The 26,495-nt window shown below is 37.3% G+C and overlaps 1 protein-coding gene across 2 annotated transcripts in view; it reads right to left on the bottom strand.

Annotated features, from left to right (window-relative positions):
* The window catches only part of igf2bp2a (insulin-like growth factor 2 mRNA binding protein 2a), a 69,291-nt gene that overhangs the window by 41,098 nt on the left and 1,698 nt on the right, over positions 1-26,495 (bottom strand). The gene's annotated exons all lie outside the window — the stretch shown is intronic.

Below are 26,495 nucleotides of genomic sequence, written 5' to 3'. Positions count from 1 at the left end.
AAAGCCAATTAAAAAGTGACTGGCACTTTGGTTACAATGTCATGTTATGAATTCACAGTTTTGATAAAAAAAAATGCTAATAACTGACTTAGGTCAATTTAAACCTTTAATGTTATTGTTGTGTTTGTAAGGTTTACAGCTTTAGTTGAGAGAGACATGAACTGTACCTGATATATCCAAATTAATCGATATTGAATGAAACTGAAGTAAAATCAAAATCGAATCAAATTTGTATCAATACCCAGCCCTACCATTTATTGTGGCATCTTTTAAACTAAACATACTAGTCTCATGAAAGGAGCAAACGTTATGATGTGTAACATCCACAGGAACAAAAAATTCACTCATGCAGAGATGAGACATAGTGGCTCCACTCCATATGGGTGGCAGGACACATAAGACTCACACACTCATGAGGGTGTGCAGAACTGACACCAGGCGGCAGCTCGCAAGCCACAGACAGCCAATGTTCCATGTCTGTCCTATACGTCCCACAGTGTGGCCTCATAAAGAGTCAAAGAAGAAGAGCTAAGTTAACAGTTTTAGGAATGGTTTGCTCCCTCCTCAGATGCATGAAATGCGATCCTACTTCAAATGTCTTGTCTTGGGCTGTGAATCTACCCAGACACTCCACATTCCTGGCTTTAATAGTTTTGGATGCACAGGAACTTTAAAAGCCACAATGGGTTTCCCTCAGTCTCAGGAGCCCTGTGATAAATAAGCATCTATGCTTGCGAATGTCCTGGATTCTGAGAATTTCACAGATTCATAGAGGGTATTTTGGAAATGTCAGGACGAATGTGGAATTTATTTTACTTTAATTTCGTTCTTGAAAGTCACATGACAGGAATATCAGAGCTCACTTTGCTCTTCTTGATGAAAATGTCAGTGTGTGGAAGTGCTCACTTCTACAACTGAAATGCTGAATGATGGTGTGGTGACGTAATTAAAGATTTGGGTGGATTATTGGTTTGTAGGAAATTACAGTAGTCTGTTCTGAGAATAAACAAAATAAATGCAACAAAAATGGCTGTTTTATCAAAGTGTCAAACAATAGTCCATATTTTTAGGGGAATACAAATTCCCATATTCAAAAACTACATAACACAAATTTCTTTGGAAACACAGTCTCCTAAACCAGCTGTGTTCAACCATGAAGTTGCAAGAGATTGCTATGGGGTTTGGCAAAAAAAAAAAAAAAAAAGTACTATTAATTAAAAAAAATATTTTTTTAGTAACGTTTAGTGAGTTTTAGTCATTTTAGTGAGTATTTTACCATATTTTTGATCAAATAATTCAAGAGACTTAACTCAGAAACATATTACTGACTCCAAACTTTTGAAGGGTAGTGTACATCTAACAGATGGGAAGAAAAAAGATAATAGAGAGTGCCACACTATCTCCACCAGGTCACTGTGATTTTACCAAGTAAGACATGTTCCAGGATAAACATATTGTGTTGACCCTGGACCAACATTCCAGTCTGAAAATGTAGCCCTAACCTGTCCCTACCCTTAAACCTAATATCCATAACATATTAGCCCTAAAATCAGAAGCAAATGATACAGAGGCAATGCCTTGCCTTGGTTGTACGCCTAAACTTGATATAGACTGTTAACTTGTTCCTCAAATCTGATTGGTGTATTGGAATGTTGTTCCTGGATCAACAAAGATGTTAAATCAGGTTCACCATCTCCCCCTCACCAAAGTCAAATACACAGAATCAGCTAAAAGTGGACAGTAATACTATAACACTATCAGCAGCATTCAGAGCGCACAAAAAACTGAGGTTAACACCTAAACTAGAGGGTCAGTCTTCTTGTCAGATAAGTTACTGAAGATGGTGCTGTGAGAACTTTTTCACAAATGTTTTGTCTGTCTTGAGATCAACACAAATGACTTCCGCTGTTACAACTGACTGAGCTTTCAGTGTTTCCTGAAGTCACTACAGAACTTCTCACGACAGGAACTAAAACTCGGAACTGTCCAAGTGTCACTGGAACACTCTGTACTTCCCTAACGGCAACAGAACAGACACTTGTAAAAAAGAAAAGAAGATCATGCCACCTTGAAAAGGTTTCCTCTCATAGTCACTGTATTTCACGAATAAATTCAAACACATTTGTTTTGTAGTTACTAGTCATCTTTTTAGTATAAAAACAATTTACGTTTTAAAATCCCAGAAGAAGAAATGTGTCAATACTCAGTCTCAGGCTGTAAGGAGGCAACCAGACGAGAGACAACAGATCTCCCGCCAAATAAACATCACAGGGAAAGGCAATGTTTTATACAATGTGCTCAAACGACACCAAAGAAATTCAACATGATGAATGTGCCGCATGTGACAGTGACGTATATAGCTAATGCTCAGGGATTCATCAGTGCAGAAACCATCTAACCATACTGATCTAAACTGCCTTCTGTGCTCTGCCTTAGACATACAAAGACCTTAGGAGAACAACACCACCATATACACACTTTCCCTCTCTCTTTCCCTCTCTCTCTCTCTCTCTCGTTTGCTGTCGCTCTCACTCTCAGGGCGAAGGCTAATGAGAATGCAGAGTGTTCACCTGCCTGGATGAGATCCTGCAGAAGGGAGAAGCTCCTCACGGGTAAATGGAGGCAGCAGTTCCCTGACAGGCCCTCTGCTGCTGTCAGTATTCACTCACTGAAACCAGTAGTCACTAGTCAGAGAGTCGTGCTCTTAAGAGCCACTCATGAACTCCCAAACTCGGTTTAAGAAAGAGAACTATATGCAGTTAGGAATCCTAAGTTCTATGACTTAAAAGTTTTGAGGAAGTAAAAAAACATTACGTCAGAAAAGGGTTTTTATTTAAGAATTAAAGAAAGGGTAAGAATTATTCATAAGCTGCCGTTTTCAATTAAAAACAGAAATTTCCGAAAAAAAGTCTATTAGTTAGCATCACTGAATATTACATGTCGTCCTTAACATTTCTATCGTAAAACAATTGTCAGATATTTAGCTACTTACATCTTATTCCACTCTTTCACAATTAAAACTGAAGTGTTACTGTAATTCACGATCAGCTTCTGTGAACAGTAAGGCCTTCTTTGATTTAATTGGCATCTCAATCATTTCTTCAGATACATGTGCTGACTGACAGATAGCCTACTTGCGCAGCAGTGTAACGTGTTTGAGATGTTGTGCTTTCCAGTGCATAACCTACATTTCACATGTATATATTCTTCATCTGTAAATGTTACAAACTCGTGCAAATATTTCCATATTTCCATTTCCACTCTGGTCAGGAGTGAATCTTCGCCAAACTCCATAGATTTCCATGAACGATTGCCGCCGCCCGCTTGCGCAAAAAACAGATGGAGTGCAATAATTCTGATTAAAATATACATATTGCTAAAATATTTTTTGTTGAACAATTATGTGCCATATGTAGAATTTTAAACTAAACAAGTAAGTGTATTTTTATGATAGCAGTAACTGTAAAGTGACTATTGTAATAGGGTAGACCTAATCAAATGTAGGTTAATTAGTTTGTGCTTTTGTTTGTATTTATTTGAATTTTTAGTTTAGTAAATTTAAAAATAAAATCTTTATTTTTGTTTTTAGATTATAATGTTACAATGTTAGAATGTAATGTGATTTTAACCCATTTTTGCACAAAATATACTATTTGTAATTTGTACTTATTTTAATACTGTCTTTAACAATATAAAAAATGTAGGCTCAATACTAGAGTTAGTCTAGTAGTTTTTGGTGTCATAACCTTATTTATTAAGGTTACATGGATCAAAAACAACTAAAACAATAACTAAGCCTGTTTTATTTTATTTCATTTCATTTATTTATTACTTTTTGTGTTGGGGCCAGTGAAAATTTTGGCACGGCAAGTAAAAATTTCAACCCCTGGCCCAAACGGGCCACTAGAAAAAATCCTTAACATTGAGCCCTGAACAGAGTGGTGCGTAATGAAGTGCACCATAGACTGTAAAAAAAAAGATGTCTCCACTTCCTTCCACTGTAGAAAAATGAAGCCAAAATATCCCAAAAATGGTCATTAGGAGCCCAGTCTGCTCAGTAGTGATCCTGAGGTGGAGCCGTGGCATCATGGTCCTGTCCATACCCAGACTCAATTGCACAACACAGCTGTCAATCATTGTTACACCCTGTTTGTATAGCATCAAATTACTAAAACCAAACTTACTGGAAAAACGAACACTTTAACATGCGTCAGTGTGATAAGAACTACATGAAATGACAGAATTATTTGAAGTGCAATTGGATTTTTTTGTTGTTGAGAGGGCAGGGTTTATGACCTATATTGCAGCCAGCCACCAGGAGGCGGTTGAAATGTTTTTGCTTAATTTTTCAGGACTGTTTTTTTAATGTTTGTATATTTTTAGATTTAGTGATTGTGAAGTTGTTTAAAAGAGAGCCTTTCTAATAGTGTTTTTGTTAATTACCATCCCCCCCCATTTATAGTCCTCCCTACAGGCAAAACTGACGCTCAACAATTAAATAAATTAATATAATACACAGCAAGTAGCAGCAGTAACAGATGACACTGACAGTGTATCTTTACAGTATACATGTATCTGTATACCCAACAGGTTTGCAGAAATTATTCATATTAATACACATAACATATCTCCCATAAAATGCATATAGCTACACTCAACCATAGAGAAGCGAGACAGATCTCTGTGAGCAGTATATTCACTACAATTACAATCCTATGCGTCAAATCATGCTCTTTGCAGCTAGCTAATACAACTGAAGCGTTTTAAAAAGAGGGGTAAAAAACAGCAGATACAAACATATAGGGCCCTATTTTAACGATCTAAGCGCATGGTTTAAAGCGCACGGTGCAGGTGCACTTAGGACGTGTCCAAATCCACTTTTGCTAGTTTAACGACGGGAAAAATGGCCGGCGCGCCCAGCGCATGGTCTAAAAGGGTTGTCCTATAATTCTCTTGATGAGTAATGGGTGTGTTTTGGGCTTAACGTGCAAATAAACCAATCAGAGTCTCATCTCCCATTCCCTTTAAAAGACAGTTGCACTTGCGCCAAAGCTGATTCGCTATTTACATGGCGGAATTTGATAGTGGAAAGACTGAACACGTCTTCAGAGAGGAAATAGAGCTGCTCGTGCGCGAGGTTAAAGCGCGTGAGCAGACCATCTACGGGAAAAGCCGGACGATAATAGGGACACGATAATAATCTCTTACATTGTAATCCTTTTATTTTTAATATGTGGCTAGTTTGTGTGCTGCTGCGTGTCCCTTTTTATGTAATAAGTAGAGTGTACGTGCGTTGTGGGCCCGCCTATAGGCTCATATTACTAACGCTCAAAATAGCAACGCACCAACAATGCGCCTGAACACACCTCGTTTTCAGACCAGCACGCCCATGGGCGCACAAATCAATAGTGTCTGACTGCAGACTTACACTTGCACTATCAGACTTGCACTCTCAGTCACCTGCGCTTCCTCTGCAAGTGACGTCACAATAATATAGGATTAGGGTAGGATTAGGATTTGGTTTAGGGTAGGATTAGGATTTGGTTTAGGGTTAGTTGCATGTAATTATGCATAATTTACTGTTATTGCTATGGTAAGAACATGTTATTATGTAGTCTGAGAGTGGAAGTCTGAGAGTGCAAGTGCAACCCTTCTCGCACAAATGGGCGCAAATACATTTGCTATTTAAACAACGTTGGCGCAGGACGTGAAAATGATAACTGCGTCGGGCTGAAACTAGCAAAAAACACTTGTGCCGCGCCTGGCGCCGCATTGCGCCAGATATATGATAGGGCCCATAAGGTAAACAATTCAGTCAGACAATCGTGCTACTGCTTTACATATATACACAAGATTACGTTGTGTATATACTACAATTTACAATGCAGTGCTCACTGCAGGCGTAACTACCACTCGAGCAGCTGCACTGCAGTTCACTAACACACACGCACACACAGAGATCACACAGCAGCACTCTCTGAGAAAGCCCCGCCCCCTGACCAGCACAGCCTATCAGAGGGCACTACACTCTCATCCAATGAGGCAAAACAGTGACAAGAGAACTGAGGGAATTACTAAACTGAAGCATATTATTGTAACACACAAACTCGCTACTTTTTAGTAGTGTTTCTAACAACTTCTTTATTTGTGAAAAATACTAGGATGTTTCTATATTAAGTATAAATTAAGGCAGGAAGCAAGAGAGAAATTACTACTGCACCATGCTACATAACAGAACACAGTACCCTGCAGGTACATTGAGTTCACTGTTTGCTTAAATGTTCAGCTGAAGAGATCACAGGATTTGGAGGAGGGCACTGTTAGTCCACTGATGCATTAAGTAATCAGCATGCTGGGAGTTTGCTTTCAAAGCATGGTGCAGAGTTGTTGTTTGGTAAATAAAGGTACAGTCTGCCAGCTGTTTCCAGTCCTGCTCCATTTTATGGGTCAGCCACACACACACACACACACACACACACACACACACACACACACACACAGAGAAAAACACGTCAACACGAATCTGCAAGTATTTATCAGTTATTTTGTGCTTTCATCTCCCATGGGCGACAGTGAGCTGCTTGTTTTACTCTTTGAGAAATACATGCTCTAAACAGCAGCCCCATTAGAGAAACACAGAGTACTTCTGGTAAGGAGCTTGTCCACTTTGCTCCAGGATATTAATGGTTGAGACAGCAAGAGACAGGAAGGAGTGTTTACATGAGGATTCCTCACTGCATCTCTAAAACTGCTAATAGAGTCCTTCCCAAAGCTTTGGTTAGAGCTTGAACAACACACATTTATTATTTTTCAGTCTACATTACAGCTCTAAAAGTATTAAAATGTTTTAGCTGAATTAATTGGACAATATGCCTCAAGTCAAAATGAATAAAATGAACCCCAAATGTACATCCTTTTAGTATTAAGTCATTGTTTATTTATAAAGCACCTTTCCAGAGCAAGCGTTACAATGTGCTTTAATTACATCCAAAATATGAAAGAGAAATCAAACATTCAAAAGTCATATATTGTTGCAGACAAAAAAAAAATCAATGCATAGACGTTATGAAAAGTGAGTTTAGAAGTAAATTGATCCCTGCTGAAGAAAAACTGCTTAAGCTAGCCTAATCGGATTTGCTGGTCTTAGCTTGTCAGACCTGTCTGTTGGCCGGTTTTAAACTGGTTTTGGGTAGGCTGGGAGACCAGCTGGCTAACCACCAGCTAAAACAGCTAAAACTAACTGCAGATTCACAAAAACAAAGTCGGTACTTCAAGTTTCAAGTTAGCTGTTTCAATGTTCACTAAACACGTTAAATTGACAGCCCTAGTTTAGCCTATATGTTTTTTATGTCTCTTTAGTACTCATCCAGCAAAAGGAAGCCTATCAAACAGGCCTGTGGAAAATCCCAAATCAATTTCTGTTATGGTTTACATTAATGTGACTTCATGTAACGAGTTCATGAGGTTGAGTTACCAAATGTAATGAGTAAGCCAGTGCCTTAGACTCTTATTGCTTACAAGAAGCATGTATTGGGTTCGATAGGAGTGTAAATAAAACTCAGAATCATGCATCACCGTGATGGAGAGAGAAACTAAATTAACCTTAAGCAGCTTTTCACACATTTAATGAATTATATACACCACAACATTCATTTATATACTAATTTACACCATCATTTATACAGCTGTATTTCATTACAAATCTGACTTAGGGAATCCTCTGATTTGATACTACAAGTCTACAGCAAATGATGTATAATGGCAATAGAATTTACATAAAATTAAGTGCAAACAACAGACATGTCTGTGATTTTTTACAAAGCTCAACCACTGACAAAAAACACACTGCCAACAGTGAATGTTGATGCAATGGGAGTAGACCTAAATGCAATACTGTACACTGTAGTCAACATATTTCACAATAGTAACCTTGATTATTTATTCGATCAATTATGCAGCTCTAGTCAAAAGGCCAACAGCAAAAGAAATAGAACCAAACGGCAGCTGAGAAGATCAACAGTATTTTAATAAGACAACAAGGAAGTTGTAGAGGACATTTTAAAATGTTAGTGTTGACAAAACAGGGATGTGTGAGAGAGACTGTATCTCATCTGAAACCCAGTTGGCTCAGTCAACGGGCTGATGATAGCATGAACTGCCCTTGGCAGGCTAGTGGTTTTTCTGAGCCTGCTCTGGCACACAGAGACCAGTTTCTCCACTCCATAAAGTGACGTCCATCACAATCCACCTGTGCACAGAGAGTTACAGGCCTCTGAATTCAAAAAATAAATCTCTCTGAATACCATATAACAGTTTGACAGCCTGCAAAAGGAGGGAAAGTCCTGGATTGTTATGAGCAGTTACAGAAAATACCTAGTTCTACAACGTACACACACTCCAATGTTTACAATTCAAAGCTCTACCCAGCCTATGGAATATAAGCTCAGACTGAAACACTGTTATGATGCCAGAACTACCAGCACATTAACCAGAAGCGGCTCCTGGCCATAAATGTAGGTTGGGCAGATTCTGGGTCTTCTCAGTTTATGATAAACATTTTGTAAGCTTTAAATTCTAATCGCTGATCACATGCAGACACACTTTGGGCTGAGGTTTAACGTCCTTGCATTATTCAGCCTGAGGGTGTCGGTCTAATGTTGATTGACAGGCGTACACACAACACACCCATAGAACGCTATCTTAGTATTGCCTTAATGTAGTATTTATTGCCTCCGAATGTTGTTTTAGAATGTTACAAGTTGTGAGTTCTATTCTCAGAACAAACATCAATCAAACACAACAGAACTATATAAAGGCTATTGATAGGAAGAACAGACATGTCAACTAGTTACTGACCTAATGTGCTTAAGCGGATTGATATCCTCTTGGTTTGGAGTGAGGTTAACATTAGGTAAACTGCCCCAATGGCTCTCAATTAGAGTGCATTACAGTTCCATTTTTCACCACAGTTTTACATTGGAAAATTGGGCTCTGCCCCACTTGCCCTTGCAGATGAGCCGTGGCTGACATGAGCATATGCCTGCCTACATTTATTTATGAACAGCAATTGACCCTTCACTATGCTTCGCTCCCTTAGATTATTACAAGCTTTTTTTAAGAACATCCCATAGGACTGAATAACAGTGTTATTCAGTAAAAAGACAAAATAATGAATGGATAATATTCATGGGATGAAGCAACAAAACGAAAAGTATTTTTATATGTTGTTTTCCTAATTAATAACCTTATAACATGTTTTATCTCATGATTAGCATATATTCCATCAAATATTAATAGATAAATTCAGGCATTAGGAGAACATCACTGAAATACTGATTCACAAACTTCAGCCTGTGAAAAGCACCAAAGATCTTCATATTCAATCACTCACTGCACAATAAGCTAACACATCAGAAGTGACAGAAGAACAGACCTCAATATGACACTACAGATACATCTGCATGATACTCTATTTCTCAAGAAAACATGCCAGGAAATGTGTCAACATTTAACAATAGGAGTAATGACACACATCTACGGTAAGAAAACTATTTTCAACTCAGGGAGGGACAGTGTTTAAAAAGCCTAAGATTTTTAGACTAAACTGATGAAGATGTACCTACCCTTTAAAGTAAGATAATTACCTGAATTACACATGCATATCTGAATCCATCACATCACCATATGGCAGCACCAACTGCTATTCAAACAGTCTGTTTTGAGTTTTACTTTCATTTTCACCTAGAATATTCCAGAATTTAACAAAATTCTGGATTCTGTTAGATTCACTGATGTATTATCATCTCATTTGAGCTAAAAGCTTTTGTTAAAATTAAACTTCAGTAATTTTAGTTTTTATTATATTTCACTTTCAGTGCAAATTCAGTTTATAATTAAACAAATAATTAAAAAAATTACATAAATAATGTACAAATATTTTGTATTTCTTTCACAAAAAGAAGCTTAAAGAGATTTTTTTAAATTAAGATTTAGGTTCAAATCTTATGTTTAGTTTATATAGTTTTATATAATATATTTTTTTATTATTATTTGAAATATATTAAACATTAACAATTCTAATGCTTGACATGGAGGCAAAGAACCACCCGACACGAAGCACAGCTAGCTGTGGATCATCCCGCTTTTACCATGGTCATTTGCCAGGTTTGACAAGTTAAAGCTGTTATTGATGTTTGAGGCAATATTTGGCCTCAAGGGTAAAAATGATGGTTCGTTTTGTTGGTTAAGATCTTTTTTCGAGTCATTTCGTTCATTTCAGCGGAATGTATTTGATCACATCAAATGTTGATCAAAAAAAATTGCAATGCAAGGAAAAGGCCAAATTATGAGAAAAAGAAACGATTCATTAATTTATCTGGGTCTTAAGGCTATGCAGTCTGTTAGTTAACCTCACCTCCTGAAGCTGTTCGTTCATTCCGTGACATCCTCATAAACCGAGCTTTGCAGTCTGTAGTACCGGATACAGAATTGATTAGTTCATGTTTCGAGTCTATGAGTCTATCGACTTCGGGTTTGAGTCGTTCGTTCATCACATGACAGTCCCATTTGCTGAAGCTATGCTGTCGGTACTGGATACAGAATTGATTAGTTAATCTCTCGAGTCGTTCGGTTTTATGTCACGTAACTGCATGTTGTTATTAGGCTATATATAGGTATCTTTATCAAAGTGATTTTCCCCATCATAGATAAAGTTTAAAGCATTACCAACTCTTTAGTACCACATTCATATGGAAAAGAACCATCATGACAGAAATAAAAAAATATATAAATTGAAAGAAATAAAAAAACTATAATTTGAGACCAAACCCGCAGCTGTAAAAAAAAAAAAAAGACTACGCGCTTGTTTATGAGTGAGTTAGGGAATTATTAACTCATTTATGTGTCCAGCGCTGTCACATCACGTCGCGTGACAAAAGAACGAAAGACTCAGAAGAATCAGACCCGAAGACTCGAGAGGTGAACTAATCATTTCTCTTTCCGGTACTGAAAGTATAGCCTCTATGGGGCTGATGGGAAGAACAAAAGACTCGGACCGAACCCGAAGACTCGAGAGATGAACTAATCATTTCTGTTTCCAGTACAGAACCTACAGGATGCTGCGCTTGCACGGTCAACACAAAATGAACGAATCACTCTCTGAGACAACTCGGTAGTCCCGAGTCATATTAAAGATTCGTTCAAAATGAACAAATTGTTCATGACCGACCCATCACTATAAATCAGCCACAGTGATGAAGTAGTGTGGTAAGGTTACTGTGGCAAGCCGGACGGAGCCTAGGGCCGTGTGAACTGGGCGAGGCCGGTGGCGTGATTGATAATGAGCGTCACCTGTGCGACGCACCGTTCTAGAGTTTCTCACAAAAGGAGGTTCAGAAGCACAAAAGGAGGAGCAACGTCAGTGAAGGACCAGGCCTGGACTGTTTTACGTTATGTTTTGTTTATGTGTGTGGCAGTCGTCCATGAGGGGCTGCTGCTTTTACTTTCGTTTTGTGTTTATTTATTTATTGTAGTGTTTGAAACATTGAAATGTCCATGATCCTTTAACTCCGTTACAGTTACATTTATTTGAATTAATGATTTATAGCATTTATTTGAATTAATGAATTATCTGCATCCTCTTTCTACTAACAATGAAGTTGTGAGTTTATTTACTTCAAAACCAGGGATGTTTTGATTTCCTGAGAAATATATAATGTAGTGATTCAGTAGCGAAGCTAAAAGTTTCTGTGCTTCTGGAAGTTTATTAAGTATAGGGTTGTGCCAATGGACGATATCATCGTCACGTAATTTAACATATTGATTCGTGTACACGGACACGTTTATCTGTTTCTTTTTTTCCGTGATGGTCAGCACGATTCCGTAGCATTAAGAGCAACTACAGTAGCGAGTAGTATGAAAGGCCGAAAATCCGGTTGGTTGGGGTAGTGGATGGGTCAAACAACACAGGACTTTCACCCAGGAGACCGGGGATCGTGTCCCGCGAGTCAAGTTTCCTAAACCCAACTGTCCCGTTGTTCTTTTACTAAACCCAACCGTCCCGTTCTTTTTTTCCTAAACCCAACCGTCCCGTTCTTTTTTTCCTAAACCCAACCGTCCCGTTCTTTTTTTCCTAAACCCAACCGTCCCGTTCTTTTTTTCCTAAACCCAACCGTCCCGTTCTTCTTTTCCTAAACCCAACCGTCCGTTCTTCTTTTCCTAAACCCAACCGTCCCGTTGTTTTCCAGCGTGTCATGGAAACGTAAGCCCACCCACGACCTTTTCCTTAACTTAAGGGGCCGTGTTCATTTCACGGAATTCTTCCGTGGGCCCATCGCGGAATTTTCGGCGATTCTTTCGCCTGTATACAGTTTCTCTGCTGCAGCCCGACTGGCAGAAAGAATCGTGCTACTTTTTTCCCCCTTACGTGCAACCTATTGGAAAGCCTGGATGAGTAATTAGTTGGGTTAGTAAAATAACGAAATTATATTTTGAGTAGAAAATAGTAAAATAAAAAGTGCTCACATTCTCCCCCCCCACCCCCACCCTTTTTCTGAGCCTGCTCTGCCACACAGACACCAGTTTCTCCACTCCATAAAGTGACATCCATCACAATCCACCTGTGCACAGAGAGTTACAGGCCTCCGAATTCGAAAAATAAATCTCTCTGAATACCATATAACAGTTCGACAGCCTGCAAAAGGAGGGAAAGTACTGTGTCCTGGATTGTTATGAGCAGTTACAGAAAATACCTAGTTCTACAACGTACACACACTCCAATGTTTACAATTCAAAGCTCTACCCAGCCTATGGAATATAAGCTCAGACTGAAACACTGTTATGATGCCAGAACTACCAGCACATTAACCAGAAGCGGCTCCTGGCCATAAATGTAGGTTGGGCAGATTCTGGGTCTTAGCGCTAGTTTATGATAAACATTTTGTAAGCTTTAAATTATAATCGCTGATCACGGTTTAAAGGGTTAGTTCACCCAAAAATGAAAATTCTGTCAGTAATTACTCACCCTCATGTTGTTCCAACCCCGTAAGACTTTCATTCATCTTCGGAACACAAATTAAGATGTTTTTGATTAAATCTGAGAGCTGTCTCACTCCTCCATAGACTTCTATGTTATTGAATCTTGCCGGCCCAGAAAGTTGGTAAAGACAATGTTTAAAATAGTCCAAGTAACTACAGTGGCTCAACGATAAGTTTATCAAATTAAGAGAATACTTTTTGTGTGCAAAAATAACGACTTTATTCAACTATTAATTTTCTTCAGTGTGGGCCTCTGACGTGAGTTCACGTAGTGTAACAGCGCAGCGCTTCTGGGTTGCATCACACACACGACCAGCGTCGGCCAATAGTGAGCCTACGTTCTGACGTACAACCCAGAAGCGCTGCGCTGTTACACTACGTGAACTCACTCAGAGGCTTTATAAAAACCTATTTAAAAAATATTTATTTATATATATTTTGTGGCATAAAAATGTCCAAATGTGGAGTTTTACTGAGTAAAACTACTTTTTGTACAGTTACCCAACTGTAAACCGCAAATGAACAGCGCACAAGGGTTTAAAGGTCCCATGACATGAAATTTTCACTTTCTGAGGTTTTTTAACATTAATATGAGTTCCCCTAGCCTGTATATGGTCCCCAAGTTTCTAAAAATTTCAATCGGTGTAAATCGAGCTTTTGCTATCTTTCTCTGCCTTTGAGAAAATGGAGGTTCATACGCGCTGATCTTGAATCTCCTCCTTATGACGTCATAAGGAGGAAATGTTACCTCCCCTGTCTCTGCTTTGCCCGCCCAGAGATTTTCCGCCCATGAGAAAATGCGCTAGGAAGTAGGAACGCGCGCGCGCGATTTTAGTTTGTCCACGAGACGAGAGATATCATGGCTTTTGAGCGAGCGAAGCATAACAATTGCTCAATAATTGGATGTACAAATGAACACCGAAGGGTCAATACAGAGCTGGGCTTGCTGAACGTCTGAAGCTAAAGTCTGGATCACTCTCTTTGGCTCAGCTACACACCTCGGACAAGTAAGTCAACTAATGATATATAAGTGTGTTGCTTTACTGTTTATGGTTAACGTTACCTAGATTTTACACGTAGAATGTGGCTGTAACATTAGCTATGCAGCTATGCAGTTTATGTGTGTGAATACACACACTGTAACGTGAGTGTTGTACACGTCTTTGTTATTTGGATAACCGTTTTCCTGTTGGTTATATGGCGCGCGCGATATCCGCATTTCAAGATCGCAGAGCTTGATGATATTGTAATAAGATAAATACAGACGTTACAGATCTCTCATGAAAAGGCAACAGTAGGTTCGCGTTAGCTACATGATAATAACTAAACCATCCGAATAAAGTACCGTATCCAGACATAATATTTTAAACTGACCATTCGGAAACTGCTGGAGCCGCTGAGTTGCAACTTCTTCATCCGTTGCTTCTCCATCTGGATCAGATTCTGGGTCAAACTGAAATGCTTGAAAGACTGCGTGTCTTCTTGCCATTGCTATATCCAACGTAAACATGCACGCCACGTTCCCGTTGCGCAAGATGGTCAAGGCCACACCCACCCTCCACCTCGCGCCGCCTTTCTCCTCCTCATTAGTATTTAAAGCTACAGACACCGAAACGGCCTGTCTGAAGGAAGCTCATTCTGGGACTGGCTTGTAGTGGCTATAATTCTGCACCGAGGCTGAATTTTTGGAAAGAGATTTCAGATACAGTACTAGGGACCACTAAGGCCTATATTAAAGCCTACAAAAAGTAGCATGTCATGGGACCTTTAAGTGGTGGAACATAGTGCAGAACAAAGTGCAGCCATACCAGGGCATTGTGCATCAAAAAGTTAAATGAAATTAAATAAAAATAAATAGAATGAAGAAAAATTACATCTATATAACAAAAAAATTTAAATACACAAAAAATAACTATACATTAGAGATGTAATTTAAAGGGTTAAGTTATGTTTATGCACTAAACAAGACCAATAACCTTGATTTATTTTTCCTATTAACACAGTATACCCCATTTTCCCATGATATATGTACTTACAAGGCATTTGCCCACCGGCAACTATAGTTGCCGCTTGGACTTTTGACTAAGTATACAAAAAACTATAGATCTCTTGTAAGATTTGTTTTGTTTGGATGATTCTAGAGACCTTCATGATTACGTATGTATGCATGTATGTATGTATATATATATATATATATATATATATATCAACAAAAAATACTTATTAGTAACATGAAAATGACCTTTCTTTGGGAGGGTTTGCCTTCGCCATGCTTCCTGGAAGTAGGGGTAGGAAGTTGACAGTCTCATGTGACAGGAAGGTAGTGAATACTGTCCCTTTTTTTGCCTTTATTTGGTTGTTTGCTTGCATGTCATTGAGATATAAAACATGGATAACATCTAGAAAAACACTTACAAAAGGAAAATGACAACTATACACTGCGGCAACTGTAGTTGCTGGTGGGCTTAAATGGGTTAACTCGTACTCCAGTACATCAAGCTTGACTTGGACTTCAGATTAAAGACCCGTGAACATCTCTGGAAAGCTTTCAGGTGTCAAATCTCATCGTGAGATAAAACATTCAAAATAGAAAATACTGTGTCATCTTAGAAAAGGTTATGTTCCTTTGATAAGTAAGGAAAGAGAAGAAAAGAGAGTGGCACATTGAAACAGAGTGTTTGCTGTCCGTCACGTTTACAGGAAGTGACAAACAAATGTCTTATAAAATGTCCTATTATAGTAAACAAGAAGTGAAAGATGGCAGCAAATATTGCATTTCTTTCTAAATTCGCTTTCAGTAAGTTTGAAAGACACAAACCACTCACCATGGTCATATTCAAAGCACTGATACTCAGTACCAACTGAAGTAATTTTGTATCCTAGCAACATGTCTGTTAGTGAACAATATCGCTGAGACAGTTAGCGCCTTTTGCACCATCAAAAGAGGCTTTAACGAAGGCACAAATGGGTCAAATAAACCTAAATGTCTTTTCAGATTTCAGTTTCAACAAATTCACTTCTTCAGTCTGTCCTCAAGGCCATCACACAAGTCCACATACTATTTTTTCCTCAGAGGACTGAGTCAACAGCGTAACCCAATATATTCTGATGAGCCACAAGTCAGTACAGGGGAATTTCAGAGGAATTCTTTGTAAACGTTTGTGGCTAATATTTTAATATTTCATTATAATATGCTGATGTGATCCTCAAGTATCATGTATTATTATTATCAATGTTGAAAACAGTTGTGCTCCTTAATATTTTTGTGGAAACCATAATAAAAAAAATCTGGAATCTTTAATATTTAGAAAGTTCAAAAGAACAGCATTTATTTGAAATATAAATATTTCTGTAACACAAAAAAATGCCTTTACTATCACTTTTGATCAATTTAATACATCTTTGTAAGTATTAAAACCTTACTGACCCAAAACATTTGAATGGTAGTGTACCTAACATGGGTTAAAAACAAGACTCAAAATACTAAAGCTAACATAAAAGGGGTAATTATTAATCAAAATTCTGTTTGGATGAGTCACATCTGAAGCTGTTGAAAAATATCCAATATATGCACCTGTGTCAACACACCACAAAAATTCTATATTAGTGAAACAAGTTTGTGATGTTGCTCATCATAAACCAAAATTGTTTCCTGCTGTTGCAAACACCGCTTAGTAACAAGTTATTCCTCATTTTGACTTGTTTGGGACACGTCCCTCCTTACTGTTGCATTACATGTTTCTAAATGCAGTTCTGCCCACAGCCGCACAGATAAAGCTACCTACAAATGTTATGTAACCCTAACCCAATGCCTTTACCATGGTTCGATATACCACCAGCATATGTCCTGTCCCTTCTCAAAGTACTAGAGATGGAGAGTGACGTCTAGCATATTTGAAAAAGACACAAGCTCTTTACCTTAAACACACTGGGTTTGTTCTGTTCAAAGGCAGCACATCAACCCCTAATAACAGGTATATTTCGGCAGACATAATTATGGCCCTATGATTTCTGCGATGTGGTAAACACAGATGGAATCGCTGAATCCAATCCAATCCAGTCATTGAAATGGAATTTACTGTATATCGTGGAATGTCACGGAATTTGACAAAAAATTTGGATGAATAAATCAAAAGTAAGGCTGTACACGTAACCTATTATTGTTAACACATTTATTTGATTAGGCTTTTTTAATTATTAATATTTAATTAAACTATTAAAACCGGATTTGGGGGAAAATCTAACGGATTCTTTAGGGTCTCAGGGTAGTGTCAGGATGATGAGCCTGCTTAAAGAAGATTTATGATGAGCCTGTTAAATCTACCAATGATCGCAAACTGCCTCTCGCTAGCATGATGATTTCAAGGGGTTCTTTCTCTGTGCCTGGCCTGCAGAGTCTGTCTCAAACAGGCTAAATATTTATCAGGGAGAGTTTCATTCAATGTACTCATTCACCGATTCCCACAATGAAGGCTGAGGCAGAGGCGTTTCCCTCAGTAAGAGGGTGACAAAGACACACTGTCCAAAAATGGTGCAAGTGAAAGACGTGGCTACATTGTTTCGTCCGTTGTCAAACTGCATCCACAACAGACTATCTATAAGTAGACCACAGGGCATAGAGGCCTTCTGTGCACTTGACTGAGCTTCTTGGCTTACTAATGCCTTTACGTATGCCACAAGCCCATACTGTAGCAGGTAGACTGTTTGTCACCTCTGAAACACTGCCCTCTGTCAGCGACTCTCAGAGACCCGTAGACAACAGCTAATGGTTCTCCTAATATGACTCAATGAATTTTTACATCAACAGCAGTGATTACATATCACTTTTCATTTTGCAGGGAACAAAATGTTGACATCAATTGACTAGTATACCAAGTGTGAGGTTGTATGATGATGCCTAACATTTGATAACGCTTTTTGTTGCCATATTGCTAACAATAATATTTAATATGCAATAAGAGCAGATGCAATGCAAGATGCAGATGCAAGATGCAGATAAAATAATAAGCAAAGAGCAGACTTCTGCTTCATTACAGCATATTTTAATATCTACCTGCTGTAACAGAAGTGCCTTTCTTTATACAATGCAAAATGTTTTTCATTTAATAACTTTTAATCAATAAAAATCTGTTTGTTATAATTAGTATATTTGGGTATTAGTTTTATTCCGAAAGGGCACATTAAATTGATCAAGAGTGACAGTAAAGACATTTACGTTTCAAACAGATTTATATTTCAAATAGAAATCTTTCCATTCATCAAATAATCCTAAAAAAAAGCACAAAATTGTTTACAATTAGAAATGTTTCTTGAGCATCAAATCAGCATATGAAAATGATTTCTGAAGGATCATGTGACACTGAAGACTGAAGCAATGATGCTGAAAATTCAGCTTTGCAATATTGTTTTCTATAAACAGTTAGAAAACAATAGAAAATAAAACTGTAATAATGTTTCACGATACATTACATTTACAAACTCCGACCCCAAACCTTTAAACGGTAGGCTAGCATATAACATTTACATTACATTACTTTTACATTATAAGGTGTACCTTATAATGTAAAATAACTGCCACTGCGATGAATGGACACGCAAACAGATTTCTCAAGGTATAACAAACCCTCTTTGGTAGATATATCCCAAAAAAAATTATCTAACAGCAGCGTATATACATTATGTATAAAAAAAAAATTCCAGGACCATCAAAGGTCCATCAAATAAAGCCCCCATTTCACAGACACGCTGAATTAATCATTCAAATTCCATCAAAACTCATTAGTAATGTTCTCAAGGCCTGTGGATGGATGTGATCCCTCCATCATTCTAGTCCACTGACACAGGACATTCATAACTAATCATCAAACTGAGCAAAACAATACTCAGAGTTGTGGACAGGGAGCTGGTGGGTGCTCAGAGGTTTCTGAGGACATGTTGTTGATGCCCTCTCAATCATACATATGGAGAGACAAAATGTAAATGGCCGATGCACGAGTGGGATTCATGAATAAAAATCTCACTGGCAAAGTTTCACAGTTACGTAGGGGAAGATCCCTCAAACACCAGACACATTGTGCTTTAAATGCCAAATGCAGATGGATCACGAGGGATGGACAGTGACAATTTCAATATTAGCAAGTTTTAAAAGGATGAAAACGCATCATGAAATTTAACAAGTGACAATCCAAAATCCACAATCTTTCTGAATAATAGAATTTATAACACTGGCAAGAAAAATCACAAATAACATCCATGTAATAATACAACTGTTTCTCCTAGAGAGCAATGAGATTAAATGGAGAGCAAATGGAGACAGTATGTGTAAGTATATAGACTTATACTTACACATTCTATTTCTCTTTTCTTCTGAGAAAAAGATCCTGGTATCTCAACCAAGTCTTTAAAAAAAGATCTCAATCATTTGACACAAACTGTGCTCAGATTTGCCAATTATTTCAGATGTGTTTTCTACATTCATTTGGGGTCAATGGTATATAAGAGTGTCTAAGTGAAAGTCTTAAAAATCGAGTTAAGCATGTGCGAAGTTCATGTTGGTTTAAGTTTAAATTTAATGACTCTAAAAATGTAATGTGCTGGGACCATAAAGTAAACTTGTTTCCTTTGAATGCCTTCAATACATGACATGTGAAGTCGCACATCTTTTTCTTTATTTTCAACACATGACTTCGATTTGGCGGGCAACTGTTGCAGCGAAGCAGTTTAATTAAAATATTTTTTTCTAATAAATAATAAAAGATTATGCCAAACAATGTTGCTCATTAAATGAGCCTTTTTTTTCATTATGATCTCCGGACAGTTGTATCACTCTAACTTTTGTTGAGTTTATGCCAAACAAATATCTAAATGAATTTATTTCAAAACTAAAACAAACATGCTCAGTACAGAAGACATAAATGAGCAGATGTGGACAAAAATTAGTCCCATTTAACATTTGATTTGATTTGTACATGTATGCATTTGGTGTTTTTATCCAAAGCAACTTACATTGCATTCAAGGCACACATTTTATCGGCCCATGCATTCCCTGGGAATCAAACCCATGACCCATTGAAATTCTACACTCTTGTGATTTGTCAACAGTTGTCTTATTTGTAAGTTTTGATTCCTCCTAGGGAGTTTTAGCAGAACCTTCAGAGACAAAAAGCTGATATTTAAATAAAACATAACTGAACAACCTCTGAGCAATCAAATTTCCTTCGGGCACTTTTACAAAATGCAATGTATAATGCAGGATCTGATCCATCCATCTTTGACCTCTCAAGAAAAAAGAAAGAAATACTCCTATTCGGTTGCCATAGTAACCATAGGATTATTCTCACTGTTGGGAGAACAGAACAGTTGGAGAACTGATAATATTTGCAAACACCGCTGGGTAAGGAAAAGCTCCCTGTAAGGGTATGGCGCACACTCTTCTGTTCTGAATGCTGTAAGATGAGGCAGCGTGCCCTTGATGCAGCTGCAATGAAATATTTACAGCTCCTTCTATATTACACATATTTCTTGTGACAGTTGCACAGAAGGACAAGATATATGCCATCGAGTTCAGCAGACTGGCATCGCCAGAGGACAACAAATGAAGCTTCGTAGTAGCACAACCATGAATGGAGATTAGAAGAAGAGGTTGTACTGGACAGATGGTCCTGACCAAGCCTGACACTGGGGGCGAACAACTGCTCCAACACACACACTCACACAGCGTTCAGTCAGAGTGAGCAAAGTGCAAGACGTGGCACCTGCTGGGATCTCAGCTGCCCGTTTCCCCCGCCCGCCATGCCACCCAAGAGCATGACAAACCCCAAAGCAGTGCCACTGCGCCATGAACGCTCACGCTGCGGCCGCTCAGCAGCACCCTGCTCAGCTGAGATATCCCACAGTCCTCTTCTGCAAACGTAGGCTTCCCTCAAGCCAAGGCTACAGTTGATGTGCATCTAATGGAGAAATATTAGTGGATATAAAACGAGACCTCCGATTTTAGTACTGGTTCGAAAGCTTTTTATCCAAGATTTTTGTAAATAACGTAACAGAAACAGTATTAGTTTACGCATGCTTGACAACAACAAACAACCTTATGATCATTTTATATTTGTACTGGAAATTGTTTACATTATCAGAAAGGATAGGGAACATCTAACCACAATTTGTGTTAGAATTTCCGTTTTTTTTTTTTTTTTTGTGAATACAGGATAAAGAAGCAGATATAATGGACAGATCTTGTTTCATTGTGGTGTACATCTAAGTGAAACACATTATCGAAAAAGAAAATGTCGGGCAGGGACTTGGTTCTATCCATCAGTTGTTGATTGAATGGAGGCAGATCTGAATGCAAGCTGTAGTTGATAGTGAGAAAGAGACAGAGTTTAAAAGGACTAAATGATGAGAGAAGTCCGGCATACATCAGCAGAGAGAAGTCTGTCATTTCACCAGAAGATTGAGTTATTATGATATTTTTTTAAATATATCGTTCAAAATAATGTGCTTTTCGAAAATAGACTTTACATCTTAATTCATGCAAATTTATAGCAATTTCTTTCAATCGTGTCCATTTCATAATAACCCCGTCACACTGAAGCCTTTTTCCTCATCGCAGTGAAACATACAGACAGACCAGACAGACACGTACAGGAACAGAGTCAGAGTACAGTTTGAGATTATAGTCCCACACCTTTCATGTACTTCCTGTCACCATATGGACAATTACACACAATAATCTGCTAAAATAAACATACAAATGACAACAAATAAGCCAGCTAGCAAATGAGCAACAAAACCATTAACTTTCAGCCCTTTGCCACTTGAAGGACAGAATCCTCTCCACTGAACAAAATAAAACATTACACCTGTTTACAGGCTCAACAATGGCACAAACTCAAAACAGGCCCTCTCTTTAATAATACTTAGCAAATGAGAAACATCATCATTAGCCCACTAGTCTACAAACAAACACTTGATAAGAGCGAGTGAAGAGAGCAGCCAAAGCTGCTTCAGGGGAGATTACAGCATAAAAGCTTCTACGACAATCTTTCTCACATTCTTTATGATAGAATCCCTTTCTTTCCTCTGCCCCCTTTATAACGATAAAGGGATTAACAAACGAGGAAATATGCGTTACAGTATTTTAATCTCAAGGGAGGCGAGGTTACAGAGCGCTTAGAAGACAACAAAGTACAGTAACAGTTCAATAACAAACACTGAATGGTAAAATAGATTTGCTGAGCTCCATGAAAGGAGCTGCACATCACATAACACCCACAATAGGGAAACCTCTTTTTCTATAATATCTTGTTTAGGCTTAAAAGATTTAGAGTAACAAAATGAATAATTCCCGGTTGCTTTCCTAAGGTAAGATACTGACAAACCAATATGGGGATTTTTAAGTGCCTGTTGTAAACCTCTGCAAAGGTTCACAGAGAACAAATCATTTGATATTCTATTTGAGCACGTTCTTACCGACACATTTTGAACGTGTGAAAGAAGACGAGGCAATGAATTCACAGAGAGTTTAAAAATGATTACTGATGCGTTTATGAAAACAAATTATGTCAGGACTGATGCCGTAAACCTAAAAGTACCTGAAGTATTCATTCAAAACTGAAACGAATATGAATTTTAGTATAACATTCGTTGCATACTACTCTTAGAAAAGAAACAATCAAGCAAGCATGAGTCGTTTTAATGATCTTTTATGATTTTGCACAAATACTCCATGATGTATTACAGGTCATTTGTTTGCAATATAAAGTGACAATAAATGAAGCTGTGATAGGGGGGAAAGGGTATTACTGAATCAACCTCATCTCTGAGATCCTAATGCCCCTGGGCTTTGTGACTAGTTCTCTATTGAGAGTTCAACTTCATAACCCACTTTTCCAGCTTCCACTTTACAGTTCTGTTCTTAGCCTTCATCATCTCAATCTCTTCAACTCATGAACAAATGGAGAAAAATCATTTGAACTGGGTGGATCATTTTTAGCCATCCGGATATAGCCATCAAATCTACAGTCTATCCTTTTACAGACATTCTCAAATAAATGTAAGATAACTAAATATTTAAACTGAAAACAGATAAGCAGGTTTATTGGGAATTAAAGAATAGGGGGTAACAATTTTTTTATTTAAACTACCTTTCAAGCCAATAAAATCATGATCAACAGATTAAAAACACTTACCGAACAAATTATTTGATTGTAAGAACTATAATCATGGAAACCTTACAGAGCATCATTATAATAAAGTAACAATTTCACTCAATTTAAAAACCATTAACAACTAAATTAAATGCATTATTATTTTTTAATTTAACCATATTTTCTATAATCAATTTGTGTCAGTTAAATAATACACTAGAATTTAAATATGAATGTTTGTACAGCAAGATTTAAACTCATTTGGCTAAATAACAACCATTTTATCAGATCAATAAAAATAAAAAAGAATCATTCCTAACAAACTAGATAATTAAAACATAAGACTTGCCACCACACAAGCACAGCATCAAGATATGACAAATGAAAATAGGAAATATGTCTAAACCTTCCCTGGTGGTTGAAAAAACAGATTGTTTAATAAATTCACAAAAACAGACACTTCAATAACAGAGCATGAATTAAAGATATATCTGGTTAATTACTGTTAGCTAACAACTAATTGCACAGCCATAAAACAAGCTATACATTTATAGTTAAACTGTGAGCACATTGATGTGAATCTATATATTTTGGACACATTTCAGATCATTTTAAAACATTATCAATGCACTGTAAAATGTGTCATTTAAAACAGATTCAAATGACATACAAAAACAATATTTTAGTAGCCCTGGAGGAACATTTGAACTTTTTACAGCATTAAATGTTATCTGTTGCATAAGTGCAGCTCTGCTCTTCCCTATATCTTCTCATGCTTCCACTCCCTTACTGCAAATACAGGACTCCACTCCAAAATAAAACATCACAGGAAAACAGGGAGAATCCTGAAAGCACTGCTTACTGCAAGCCACAAATTTAACAATCCAAAAGTAACATACATCAATGGAAAGCACAGCTGCTATTCCAAAAGATTTTGTAAACCAACAAAACCACTGCAATAGATCTTTCACAAAATACACAGGAAAAAATTACTGGAACATTTCTGATCTAAATAGATATCCAAAACCAATTCCCAAAAATATCATTTTAAATAATTATATCTTAAAAATGTTCATTCTGATTATTCAGGTTAGACCATTGTACACACTGAGAAAATAAACTGATAATTCTCACAAATCTATTTTTTTAGATTGAATTATTAAAATTATATATAATGTTTAGAGAAAGCTGACTCTACATTCAGGTAAAAGATAAAAGTTAAAATCCTGGTCTGACTTGTTTTACAGCTTGATTCGTGAAAAAAATAAAAAAGCAATGGGCCACTGAAAACAGTGGATCACTGGAATACAATCAAACAATAGTTAGTCACTTACAGATCAATATGGCAATATGGCAAAAACAATACTCATTTGAAATGTAATTTGTCTATCTATTTCACCATATGCTACGTGAAAATATTTTAACATTGCTGTACATGCTATATTAAATTGCACATACATGTAATATAATTTAATTTAAAAAACAGACATAATATAACTGCTTAAAATATTTCACAAAGAATTCAACCCTGTAAAAAGCATGTTTACTTTTAATTATTTCTGTAAATTGTAAAGTCTGTTCAGCAAATGCAATATACCATAATAAACAAATCCAATAACAAAATTCATTTATTTAGGCTAATTTAGACTCTTTGATTTAGTTTTATCATTTTAGTCTCTTCTAAGAGAAGCCAGTTTAGTAAACAAAAAAATTATTTAGTGTTTATCTTTTTTGAAAAATCTTCCAGAAGGAAAAAAAAAAAGCATCCCAATGTAAAACAATTGCCAAACAACAAAACTAGTTATTAAGCCAACAATTCTGTAAACAAGCAAGTCAGGGTATGAAAAATCTGAATAATAATAATAATGTTTAGGCCTATGTAAAATATTGACTCATACTCCAAAATGCCACTTTCTTTAAGGCCTAATGAAAAATTCCACTGACATGAAAACTCACTCATCATAAAATGTACTTTTAACAAGTAGGCTATCATAAGGTATTTAACCAGAGTATGAATATAAAAATGATACATGTATATTAAAACAACATCTGTTGATAAGCACACATTTTTCAGTGAAATATTGATATCACACGTCTCATTATTACACTATCCAAGTTAATACAAATCACAACAGCAACAGCAAACGTATGTGCTGCTCCACCTCCACTGAATAACTACGTCACGTGCGTAATGTATTTATTAGCATTACTCAATACGTACGAACTAAAATGAACACTTACGTAAATAATAACTGAAATACCTACAATCACTGGGCATGGGAGACTAATGAACCTAAAACGCATGCGCCTTGTGTGTGAGGATTATATCCCGACATAAATATGTCCAGATATCGCTCATATGTAACTTGAGCTGCTCCAGTTCGCTTCAGATTACGCCTCGGACTCTAGAAGCACTCTAGAACTACGTGAAACGTTCCAGAACGAGCTTCACACACACACACACACGTTCTGCTCGTGCATGCTGCTTTCAGTCATGTTAGGTTGAGTCTAGCAGCAGCATGGCCGACTCTTCCAAATCAAAGACTGTGCATCTTGACTGCGCACTTTATGCAACACACACCCCGAATTTACATGCCTATGAAGCGCCAGATACCAGTATGATTGTTGTTTACGAAATAACTCACTCACACTACAGCAATACTTATTTTTCGATTTAAACGTTGTGTTTGACGACTTGTCTGACGAGAAAACGCCGCAACAAGCCTGCATTTGATGTAAACTTAAAGTCTGTAGGCTACATGTAATTTTACATAAGCCCTAAATCTCAAGGTTGTGAGCTGTTCTAGCCATTTCTATGCCGCCCTCCCGTGGAACACACGCGCGGGCCTATAGGGGAAATCACGTGGGCCACGGAAGGGCCTAAACACGCGCCATGAGGTCATGCACAAGGATCTTGCTATAGTACAATTCAAGCATCAGAAAAAAGGGCGTAATTTCTGATTTCAGTTATGTGTTGGTTATAATTTCATTGCCATGTTTGCATTCTCACCCTGGATATATCGCACATAGCCTAAAACACGGTGTTTTTAAGCTTTTTATGAGGGGGGAAATGATAGCAGTCTGTGCTAGATAATGCAAAGAAACACCAAATATCAATATTTCTTTTTTTTTATGCCTGGCATACATTCAAGAGAGTGCTTTACAGTCAAAGCACTTAAAGACAGCGTATATTGTTTGAGTCAAGTGTGATAGTCACAAATAGTGCTTAAAATGAAATGCAAAAAAATCACAAGCTCATTAACCCTGCCAAGAAATATATTAATTAAGATAATATAAACAGGCAAGAAAAAAATA

Source organism: Leuciscus leuciscus (genome assembly GCF_965113295.1).
Source record: "Leuciscus leuciscus genome assembly, chromosome: 7".
Lineage (NCBI taxonomy): Eukaryota > Metazoa > Chordata > Actinopteri > Cypriniformes > Leuciscidae > Leuciscus > Leuciscus leuciscus.
The sequence above is the reverse complement of the archived record's forward strand: the minus strand, read 5'-3'. Positions and strand labels throughout refer to the sequence as shown.